We start from the raw sequence: 12,733 nt of genomic DNA, 5'->3' as shown, positions 1-12,733 counted from the left end.
TGCAATCTTCCCTGGTAACCTGAGCCAGGTGCTACAAGTGTTTCTTGTATGAGTTTTCTGTGCATTCTTGTTGTAATTGAGCTTGGGTTGCTGTTTGCACATCAGTGTGAGGGATTGACCCTTGGGCTAATTGGCTGTGAAGAAAGAGCCTGGCTCTGGAGCCTGCTCAATCTGTCCTTTGGATGTGCTGTCCTCAAATGCAGCCCTGGGTGATGCTCAGGCTCAGTCAGAAGCTGACAGCTGGGCTTGCCAGCCCCAGGGTTTCCTGAGAGGGGCCCTGCCACAGGCCAAGTTCAGCTAACAGTCTTTGCCCTGCCCAAGTCCACCTGGCGAGAGTTGTCAAGCAATTCGCAGATGTCCACCCCCTGCAATGGGCATAGAGGTGTCTTGAGAGGCCAAGCCATGAACAAAGGCTGGCTGCTGCTAGTGCTGAGCTTGGGGCTGCTCTGCAAGAGGTATGGGACATGCTGAGGCTGGTTGCTGCTTGTTCGAGTTTTGTGAACCTTTGAGAGATTTTAGGAAAGTCTATGGCATAAGCCAAGACAGGCCATTTGAATGAAAATGGCAGTGGAAGTTGGTTGGGTGGGCCTGCAAATTGGATGGGATGGTGTCTCAGGGAATCACTAGGGCAGGGCGGCCAGTGTTAGCCAGGTTGATGGAGACTCAGATAAGCCAGCCTCCTGTGTCTGCATGCCAGGAAGGAGGAGGGCTCAACAAATACATAATGAATTCTGCCAACACATGTCTGTGAGAAAGCCCTTGCCCTGAAGCCAGACAACCCAGTTCCTCCCATATGTCTCTGGCACTTTTTGAGCAGTTGCCACAGGGATGGAGCTCAAAGTGAGTGAATCCTTCAGTGAGTAAGTCTATGTGTGGGCCCCCTAAGCAGAACATCTGTGACTTCAGCCCCCCTCCATCTCACTCAGCTACAATCTCCACTGGTTTTCACAGCTATAAGTTGTGGGGATTTCTCTTCCTGGCACTGGAACCCTGGGCTGGGGAGCCTGGTTTGGGACTGGATCCCTCACTCTTATGGGGGGACCTCTGCAGCTGTTATATCCCTCCTGATTTTTAACTCCCACAAGTACGTATGGGAACCAGCCAACCCCATATCTCCCCCCACCCACCAGTCTCAAGGTGACCTCTCCTGTATGTCCCCAGTTGCAGGACTTCTATTCAGCTAGACCTCAGGCAACTTCCAATGATGATTGTTCTGTAGTTTAGTTGTAATTTTGATGTGGTTGTGAGAGAAGGCAAGCACAGCATTTACCTATTCCACCATCTTGACCAGAACTTATTCAGGGTCCTTTGTGATTTATTAGAAGCTGATGATTTTTGTTCTATTTCTTTAAAAAAAAGCCATTGGGATTTTGATGGAGATTTCATTAAATCTGTATATTACTTTGGTTAATATTCACGTTCTTAAAATTCATGAACATGGATATCTTTACATTTCTTTGAGTCTTCAATTTATTTTAATAATGTCTTGTACTTTTTAGTGTATAGGTCCTTCACGTGCTTTAAGTTTATTCCTAGGTATTTTATACTTTTTTGTTCCAATTGCAAAAGAATTTTTTTTCATTTCTTTTTCTAAATTTCACTGTTAGTGTGAAGGAACACAATGGGTTTTTGAACATTGATTTTTGTATCCTGCAACTTTATTGCATTTGTTTATTGTTTCTAATAGTTTTTTAGTAGAATCTTTAGGATTTTCTCTATAGAAAATCATGTCATCTGCAAAGTGTGACAATTTGACTTCTTTATTCCCAATATGAATGCCTTTTATTTCTTTCTCTTGCCAGATTGCTCCAGCTAAGACTTTTAATACTATATTGAATGAGTGGTGAGAGTGAGCATTCTTGTCTTGTTCCTAATCTTAGAGGAAATGGTTTCAGCTTTTCACCATTAAGTAGAATATTAGCTGAGGGTTGGTCAAATATGGCCTTTATCGTGTTGAGGTATTTTCCTTCTATACCAATTTTATTAACTGTTTTAATCATAAATGGATACTGCTATATCTTGTCAAATGCTTTTTCCGCATCTATTGATATATGATTTTCATCCTTTATTTTATGCAGTGTATCATATTGAATGATTGTGTATGCTGAAACCATCCTTTCGCCCCTGGACTGAATCCCACTCGATCATAATGTATGATCTTTTTAATGTATTATTGTATTAGATGTGCTAGTATCTTGTTTAGGATTTTGGTGTCTGTATTCATCAGAGCTATTAGTCTGTAGTTTTCTTTTTTCGTGTTGTCCTTACCAGGTTTTGGTATCAGGGTAACGTTGGCCTCATAAAATGAGTTAGGAAGTATTGCCTCTTCTTTAATTTTTTGGAAGAGTTTAAGAAAAACGGGTATAAAGTCATTGGATGTTTGGTAGAATTCACCAGGAAAGCCATCTAGTGGTAGGTTTGGGGAGTTTTTTGATGATTGTTCCAATTTCCTTATTGTTGAAGAGCCTATTTAGATTGTCTAGTTCTTCATGATTCAGTCTAGGAAGGTTACATATTTCTAAGAACTTTCCAATTCCTCTAGGTTATTGAATTTGGTGGCATCTAATCTCATGGTATTTTTGTATGATCCTTTGTATTTCTGTGGTATCTGTCATAACTTTTCTTTCATTTCTGATTTTGTGTCTTTTCTTTCCTTAGTGAATCTAGCCAGGGTTTGCCAATTTTATTGATCTTTTTTAAAAAACAGCTCTTTGTTGAATTAAATTTTTCTATTGTCTTTTTGTTCTCAATTTTGTTTTAATTCTGCTCTAATTTTTATTCTTTTCTTCCTTCTGCTGACATTGGACTTTATTTGATCTTCTTTTCCTAGTTAAGATATAATGTAAGGTTGTTTGAGATTTTTCTTGTTTCTTGAGATAGGCCTGTAATGTTATGAACTTTCCTCTTATTATCATTTTTTCTATATCTCAAAAGTTTTGATATGTTGTATTTTCATTCTCATTTCATTCTATGTCACCTCAGTCACAGGGCACATGAAATCTGAGTGCTGCCCCAGCAACCAGATGCAGTGTTGAATTGCCTAAGGTGTCCCAGATGCCCCAATTGGGTTCAGCCAATTGGGCGGAGTGGGCTGAGAGAGGCTGCTGGTGTGTTTGTGGCGTCGTTCTTCTTCCAGTAATGGCAACTGCCAGATCTCAGCTGCCTCACCTCTCTATCTTCACCCATCAATGGGATTATCCGCAGTGAGCCTCTGCTGCTCAGGGACTATTTCTCCAGTTCTCAGGGCTGTAGTATTCTACTTTGTTAGCCGACACTGCTACAGTTTCTTCTGGGGCCAGCTGCTAGCTTTAGGAGGGTTGGGGTAGGGAACTAGGCTCCATGGCTTTGTTTTCTGCCTGACAATGGAGGCTGCTAGAATACAGTCGTCGCACTTCTGTATTCAGTCTCTGCCCTGATCGCTGGGTACAGCCTGTGTAGTATATGCTAATCACCAAGCAAGAGTACTCAGGATGCAGTAGGTGCACTTGTAGACTGATTCCTCCCCTCTCCCATGATCCATAGTGAGATCTAGGCTGCACCCAAGGCACTCATCTATGCTCTTCTCCCTTCCATCCTCCCCTGTTTGCCCTGATTTGCCTGCCTTCAGATATTTCAATGCCCAGATCTCTGAAGTATTTATGCATTCAGCAGAGAATCTTTTGTTGAATTACAGGTGTTCAACTTGTAATTCAAGGAGAGCGATCAAGGGTACCTCTCAAGCTGCCATGCTTCTGATGTCAATTGCCTATAGTTACTAAGCACTTGAAATGTGACTAAGTGTGACTAAGGAACTGAATATTTAATTTAATATTCATTATTTTAAATTTAAATGTATATATTCAGATGTGGTCAATGGCTATCATATTGGATAGTATAGATGTCTATAATCTTCTCAATAGCCTAATAAAAAAGAGATAAATAACATCCATAAACATTCAATGGGAAGATTATTGAGATAGAATATTAAAAAGTTTGCCTTTTGAGGTTATATTGTCTGATGAACTTTGAGATGTATAGTCATGCAACCACCACTACAATCAAGATTTAAAGTTTTTAATCATCCTACAAAGGTCCTTCATGACGCTTCTATAGTTAATCACTTCTCTTCATTCTCAGCCCCTAATCACTGATCAGAATTTTAGGTGTTTTCAAAAATAATAAAAACGGAATCACAGAATGAATAGATATTGTATCTTTCACTTAGCATACTATTTCTAAGATTCAATTGTGTTTTAATAAAATATTAGTTTATTTCGTGTATGCATATACTACAATTTGTTAAAAAACTCACTAGCTGATAGATATTGGATTGTCTCCAGGTTTGGGTATTAATGTAAAAACGTATTTTAATAGATAAAATTCAGTTCACTAAAGGATCAAAATATTCATCAAAAATCAAGCCTCACCTTATTAATCCAAAAATAAATTATGCTTAATTATTATTTATAAATCATATATATACACCACAAGGTGCCAGAGTATAAAATCGTTTACAATAAAGTCTAAAATTGCTCCTGTTGCTAATTAGAAGCAATTGCTCATGATTCTGTTAAATATTTCATTGATTTTTCTAAATCACTTATGATGCTCCTTTGGGATAATTTCACTTCAGCTTTTATTTAAAGAAGATTACAGTGGTAGCCTTTATCACCAATAATTAGTACTTCTAGAACTCTGATCTCTGATCTCCAGAGAAGAGTTTTTCTTTCTTTGTTTTATTTCATTAGATCCCTTGAGTCTGTAGCAAGTAGGAAATGATAAAACTGCAGTATTTTATAAGTGTATAATTAGCCATGTGAAATCCCTTTCTTGGAACAGTTGCTTATTTTCTTCAGATGACATCCTGAGTATTTTTCAGTTGACACTTTAAGAAATTTTTATTTTATTTTATTTTAAAGAACAAGTACCCGTTTTGAGGTTTTGAATGATAACAATTATAAAAACAAAATTTCACAAAATGAGAGTTATATGGAATAATAAGCAGATGTTCATTAAAATTATTGATATCTGAGTTCAGAATTCACAATGAGTATGGATTTGAGGCAAATGGAAATTACATACAAAAGCACAATATGTACACATTGCCTCTTCCCACAAAACTAATTGTTTGTTAATAGCCCTATTAGGTAATAAAATATTATCATAAAAGAGTAAAATCATAATTAATTATGTTAACATACATCTTTTCCATGCACAAAGAGGGGAATAATAAGCACAATAGATCCAAGAAGGTAAGTCAACTATAATTTGAGCTTATCTTCAAAATCAGAAATTAAGACAGATGCATAATAAGTCCAATTCAGAGAACTAAATTTGACTACTGAATTTTTAGTTTTATAATTTTTTGATAGTAGAGTTGTTTTATGGTTGTGTATTAATGGGTATTGTACTCTATTTAATTCATATTCAGTTGTATCTGTTTCATTTTCTCTGACTCTTTATAAATTGAGTAAAGTCATGTGGAAAAATATTGAGCAACTCTTCCTTACAATTTGAAATAACATAGTTCCAGAACCGTGTTAGACCCACATGGTAATAAAAATTGGATGATTAACTCCTAGTACACACCTTTTCAGATCAGAGATAGAGCAATGATGGGAGTCACAGCAAGACAAATATGTATATTTTTACAAGAAAAACTTATGATTACTTAGTAGCTGAAGACTGTAAGTCTTTAAAAACATTAAAGCTATTTACTAATATCTTTAGGAAATCACAGTAGGCATGAAAAATAGTGTTTTTTTGGATTGTTGTTGTTTTATGCAGGCCCCTCTTTGGGAGTGAACCCATTCCAGGGCATCCTGCCCTTCACCAAAAAGAAAAAAAAAAAAAAAAGAGAGAGAGAGAGAACTCTCCATGGAGCTCCAGCCAGCTTCTCTGAAACTGGTTGCATTACAACACTGTATTTTTTTCCAAAGGTATAAAAGCAATAAATAGACTAGCAATATTTAGATAAATGCAAAAGAATAAAGATAACAAAAAGTGCTTAGTAACACATTTCTCTTAAAAGTCCACAGGTAATACATATAATAAAATAGACTGGCATTTTTAACATAACGGGGATGGTACAACATGGAAGTAAATAGAATCCTTATAAGGTAGAAAGGATAGGGAGCAATATAATTTCTAGAGTATTCAGTAGTTTTATAAGAGATATGAAGGAAGTAAAAAAAAAAACAGTGGCCCAAATTGTGTAGACACATACAGGAATACATTTCAAAAAAATTAACTGAAAAACACAATTTTTAAAATTAAAATGTTACTTGTTTGTTTTTCCTCATGTTTTGCTTTGTTTCATTTGTCATATATACTGGAAACAACTGTCCATTTAATTATAACAAAACAGTCAAGAAAACTGATAATAATAATTGTGTTCTCAGTGCAGAGAAAATTTCACAACTGTTATAATTAGGATTTGTATCTACTTACTAGAAATTGTTACTGTCTTAGTAATTGACCATCACTGAAATTGTACTAGAACTCTAAATCTTAGCTTTGAAAAATCACCCTGATACTCATTCTAAAAAGACAACCAAACTAGTGCATTTTCACAGATTGAATAAAAATGATAGGAAATGCATTAAAATATGCATATAATTTTTGAAAGTATCATGGAAAGTAGAGTCCACTTAGGAGGGATGGGCAAAAATGCATATTAACCAACAACAACAAACAACCCATCAAGTTCCAAAGGAAAAATTGTAATTATAATAAAAAACAACTAATAGATGCTCTTTGGGCAGAGCCAGTGGTAGACACAATGATTTGCAATTTCTGAAACCATGGTTTGGTTATTTTCAAACTATCTGGATTGAACTGCCTATTGCCAACTTATCATATATGACTTTTAAGTTGTTCTCTAAGTGCAGGAGAAACCAGGATACCATCTCACGGTTCTCTTCCCTGTATGGTTCAAATTTACAGTTTGTCAGTGAGAGGACCTTGTGCAAAATTGGGAAGTCGGCAGAGAAAGAGAGGCTATTATTCTACAGAGGTTTTTGTAGTCAGACTGGTGAACAGAGGTGAGATCCATAGTCAATTTTCAGTGTGTGATAACTACCTACTTTCATACCGAGACTATTGATAGGTGCCTTCCCAGAAATTACTGAGAACCACTGCCATTTCCCACAAGGTTTCCTGAACCAGTCTCCACAGGACTTCAACTTGAGATTTTTGATATTAGTTTCCTCAATATTCTATCAAGTGTTCAAACATAGTTTCCTTAGTTCCTCAAAAGCAGGTTGAGTTAAAAATGAAGCACATTGCATTAAAAAAAATCATAGAAGGAGTTAATTTGGAACTGAGATGAGCTCCTAAAATGAGCAACAAAATGGTCAAAGATGTTCCTCCACATGTATCCTTTTGCTCTTCAAAGAACATTCCTGATGCTCTGTCTTGGAGATTAGGAAGTAAGGAGCAGAGTCAGCAAGACATGGAGAAGCAACCCCTTTCGAACTATTTCCCTTTGGCCAACAGCTTATTTCAAAGGATATTATGGAATGATAGAGGCTTTTAGCAATCGGCATTTCAGAATATAATATATACTGACTTTTCACACTGACTTTTCGAAGTAAATGATTCAGTCTTGGGGAGAGATTCTTCAAAGAGTAAGAATACCAAGGCGTGGGAATAGAAGAGAGAAGGCAAGCTATGACAAAACGATACCGGAGATTCTACTAAATCACATCATCAAAAAGGAATGAACTAAGGATGCATGCAATAGCATGGGTGAACCTCAAAACATTATGTTGAGGAGGTAAAGCCAGACGTAAGTTCAAGCTTTGTGGTTTCTTTTATAAGAAATTCCAGAAAAGGCAAAATTAATCTATAGTGACCAAAAGAACACTGGGTACCTGGATCCAATGGCAGGCATGAGGAAAGGGGAATGACTGGGGTGAGGCAAAGAGAAATATTTACCATACTGTAAATGTTCTCTATCTTTATTATTATTGTGTGAGTGTCAATATTTGTCCAAATCCATTCATTTAAAATGATTATATTCACTTTTATGTAAAGTATACTTAATAAGTTTGATTAAACTGACACAACCAAAATGGATCAGGCATTTGAAATTTACAAATAGTTTAAAACATATAGAAAGATCCCAAACACAGATATAACTAAATTATACCTGAATTTCTTTCATGGGTTACTATCATTTGTAGGCCTAATAATATAATGTAATATAAACAATTTTAACCAAAGCCTGGAGTTCAATTATTTCTAAACTACACAATACCTAATAATGTTTACAAATATTTCATCATTGTAACTCTCCAGTTAAAACTTATTTATTAGAATCTTAGTTCCTTTTCACATTTTATACACCTAATTATAGAACCCTTGAACCTTTTACTTCCTTATTCATCTTTCAAGTTTCGGCAAAAATGACAATTTTTCTTGAAAGGCTACTTTGATCTTTAAAATTATTTAATTTTTCTCTCTTGTTCATCAAAAGTGCAATTACATGACAAAATAATGATCAGATTTTGAGTTGTCTCTCACAGTTTCAGCAGAAGAGAATACAGAGTGGAGGAAACAATGCTTAGCAATTAACACATACATGTTGAAATAATCAATTAAGTATATCTGGCAAGGTTCATTTTTTGAAAGCATTCAGTGTGTGAAAGTATCATTTATAAGAGACATTTCTAGTCGAAGATGGAATTTAATATTCTGATTAAAGAAGGCAGTTTACTACTAGAGACTAAAAAGTTATATTCAGAAAGAAGAATAGAGAAAAGTACAGAGATCAGGAAGATTTAGTAAACCTAATATGATATAAATAGTTGAGGGAGAAATGGCATAGATATGAACTAATGAATTGAAAATTGTTTTCAATTTCCCCATTCATGTTTCAACAACATATTACTTGCATTGCATTTTTGTCTCATTGTTCCCAAAATAACAAAATCTTTGAAGCATAACCTTGAGAGCTTCTTTCACCTGCTGATTCCTTAGGGTGTAAATGAAGGGGTTTAGTAAAGGGGCAACAGGGGTATTAAGCACAGCTACACCTTTAGTTTCTTTTGCTGAAGGTTTCATGTCCATAAAGATGCAACTCTCATAAGTAATAGAGACAACAACCATGTGAGAGGAACGTGTATAAAGGCCTTTGTTTGTTGTTGAACAGAAGGGAATTTTAGAATGGTTTTGGTGATGTACATGTAGGAGGGGACCGCTAACAACAAAGTGTCATCACAGGGAAGACAAAAGACATCAGTTCTAGGACATGTGTATCTGTGCAAGAGATCTGTAGAATAAGAGAAGTGTCACAGAGGAAATGATCAATAATTCTAGAAGTAGAGAAATACAGCTTGAGTCTCATGATCAAAGGGGGAAAAATGATTAAGAATGCAGTTACCCAAGATGCAGCAGTTTGCAGATGGCAATATAGCAGTTGTAGGACATGGCAGCCAAAAGATAAAATTCTATAACTCCCAATAAAAGAAAAAAGAATAATTGAATTGCACAAGCATAATAGGAAATCGTTTTGTCTCCAGCCAGAATACTTATTAAGAATCATGGAATGCAGACCATTGTGAAGGAAATCTCTAAGAAGAAGAAATTTTGGAGAAAGAGATATATTGGAGTTTTGAGATGGGGATCCAGCATAGTGGGGAGAGTGATAATTAAGTTCCCCATCAGGCTCAAGATGTAGTTGAAAAACAAAAACATGAAAATCACAATTTGCAACAGAGGGTCATCTGTCAGTCCAAACAAAATAAACTCTATTTTCATTGATTTGTTCATTTTCTTTTTCTATCAAAGCTGGAAAAAACAAAAACTAAATCACAGTTAAGAAAATAGTTTTATTCTTAAAATGTTCCATAAAATGTTCCATATTAAGAAACTTCGCTATGTGCAAATACTTTCACAAATCTACTTTGAGTTCATCAGAATGAACCTAAGGTCCTCAAATGTCAGTCATCTTCATAAAAATGCTGTTTCTTCCCTTGACAATGTTGAAATGTCATACCACTTAATAGGGAGCTAATCAGTCAGTTGAAATTTAGCTCCACAATCTAGAATCCATCTTTCAAAGACTACCCTCATAGACTACTAAAATAGTTCATTTTCTATTTTCTGAATTTAGCAAATATCTCTACTAATTTTTATTCCATGTATTCATCACCAAATTCCATTTCATATTCCTTTTCCTACATTTTTTGCATCATTTTCTTTCAGGTTTTATAAAACTCTATCACTTACCTATTCATATAGTTTTATCGGTGGCCTTTAGATTCAACTTAGAAAATTCCCAGTAAATTAACAATGCCTCAAATCTGAATGACTTAGAAAACAAAAGAAAAAATGAAGTTGGTCTTCCTATATTTTAATTTTACTTTATTCAATTTCTAATAGTCTCATATTTCCTTTTTATAGTTGTACAGATTACATCAAGAAGCTGTATCTTCTCATTTGAATATAAAATGATTTTAAGCACAATGGTTTTTATCACAAACTAGTGCTACAGCAATATTTCATAGTCACTAATTGTAAATTGTTTTTTGTTAATTCTTTATAGCAAAGCAAGACTTCCTTGTCTTAGCCAATTTTCAAAATTGCCAGATGATATTCAATAGGCTTTCTTTTCCTCCCCTTCAAAAATATAAGCTATAACAGAAAAAAATCAAATACACATAAGCATTTGCTTTCCTTTTCAATTGTTTATTCAAATATATTTCTCTATTTTGTTGACAACTTGATATTAGTTTATTCACACATATTCTTTTTAAAGCTCCCTGAATCCCTAGAATTTTTGTCTCAAACATATCTGAATGCTTGTCACCAGTTGTAATCTGTCTATTCTACATGAATAATGAGAGTCCTTGCATTCCAACATAAAACTAGTTCTATTTGATTGTCCCTTAAGTTTTTCCATTAATCACTTTCTTTTAATTAAAATATAAACCTACATTTTTAATTCATTACCTGTGGAATTTTATGACTTAGTAGACTGAATGTAACTAGTAAAAACATTACTTTATTTCATCTTTGTTTCTTATTTTTCATAGTCTTCTGAGTTTTTTTAAACACACTAATTGTCTTTAACCTTGAATTGGGTGTAAATATTTTGTCAGATTTCCTCAGGATCTCTAATTTTTCCTCCATGATTCATCCAATGCAGTTACAGGTGCATTGAGTTAGATAGGTAAAATTAGTTAGTCATCTATATATAAAAATACATTATTATATTTTATATATATTCATAGTAAAATTATGAATTTATTATGAATTTAAAATTCATAGTAAAATTAAAATTAGGAATTTTTACTTTTTCACCGACAGGAATAGATCAGATAAGACAAATTTAAGCTTTATATACTTCCAAAATGATTTCCCTAACTTCTGATTCAAAAAAAGACAAATTAAATTTAAATTTTGACTTACTTTATACGGAGCATACTGGGATTTCCTTTTTTGCTATGGTATACACTAAACTATATGGACTGATTTATATAAATTAAGAATGATAATGATCATTTCAGGACATTATTCAATTATGAAAAGGATGTTTAAAATGTTTTCTTCAGAAGGATTCAAGTAAACAGTGAAACGTGTTTTATTTATTTTTTAAAATAGTTCCCATTTTTTACTTAAGTTCACATTCACTACACCTCTCAATATTCAGATACTAAAGAACTCTGATGTATCTCTATCATCCATTCCTGTTTGGTTAAAATTTCAGAAAGTTTTCCTTAACCTTTAATTGGAAGTGTTATATCAAAGATCAAAATCCAGAAAGAAATACAATATTTAAGTACAGAAATTTAACATATCTCATGATGCTAACTAAGCTAAAGTTTTGTGGCTCAATAAAGACACAAGGGAACCTACTGAAATCAACAAACAAAGAAGATAGGTAAATATTTCTCTAGAGACTGGTATTCAAAAAGTATGATTTATGTGCCCTCTAAAAAATTTCACTCAGTTTTTTTGTTTTAATCTGGGGAATAAGTAACAAAAACACCAATTGTTTCATAGTTCTAAAGCAATATGGGAAAATTTGCTGGTGTAGTTTTCTCAAATAAGAAATTTTCTCTTGCTATTACTAAAATACCACCACCACCACCACGCCCATAGCAAACTTTAATATTGCAAATAGATTCCATCTTTTTATTGTTTTTGTTATCCTTGTTCTCTGTTCCTATTCATCTTCCACTATTCTGTCTTTCGTGATCTTAATTGAACATTTAATATGATTCCATTTTTCTCCTTTCTTAGCATACAGGTCATACTTTTTAAAAAACTTTTTTAGTGCCTAGAGTTTGCAATGTACTTTTACAGCTAATTTGAGTCCACTTTTGAATAACACTATACCACTTAGAGCTGATGTGAGTTCCTTATGATAACAAAATAATTCCTGCCTCCAGTTTGTATCATTGCTGTCACTCATTTCACTTATATATGGCATACATAATCATATACATATACATAAGATACACATATAAATCTACATAACCAAATACATTGCTGCTATTATTTTGAATAAACTCTTATATGTGAAATCAATTAAGTATAAGAAAAATAAAAGTTTTTCTTCTATCTTCACTTAATTCTTCTTTTATGCTCTTCTTTTATAGATCCAAGTTTCTTACCAATATTATTTTCCCTCTTTCTAATGAACTCCTTTTTAACATTTTTTGCAAGGCAGTTATACTGGTAACAAATTTGTTAATCTTTATTCGTCTTAGAAAGTATTTCTCCTTCACTTTTGAATAAAATTCCA

At 34.0% G+C, this 12,733-nt stretch overlaps 1 pseudogene; it reads right to left on the bottom strand.

Moving 5' to 3' along the window:
• Positions 1-8,868: 8,868 nt before the first annotated feature.
• LOC112476205 lies at positions 8,869-9,735 on the bottom strand (annotated as a pseudogene).
• Between the last annotated feature and the right edge of the window lie 2,998 nt (positions 9,736-12,733).

Source organism: Pteropus alecto, unplaced genomic scaffold (assembly GCF_000325575.1).
Source record: "Pteropus alecto unplaced genomic scaffold, ASM32557v1 scaffold2152, whole genome shotgun sequence".
NCBI lineage: Eukaryota > Metazoa > Chordata > Mammalia > Chiroptera > Pteropodidae > Pteropus > Pteropus alecto.
The sequence above is the reverse complement of the archived record's forward strand: the minus strand, read 5'-3'. Positions and strand labels throughout refer to the sequence as shown.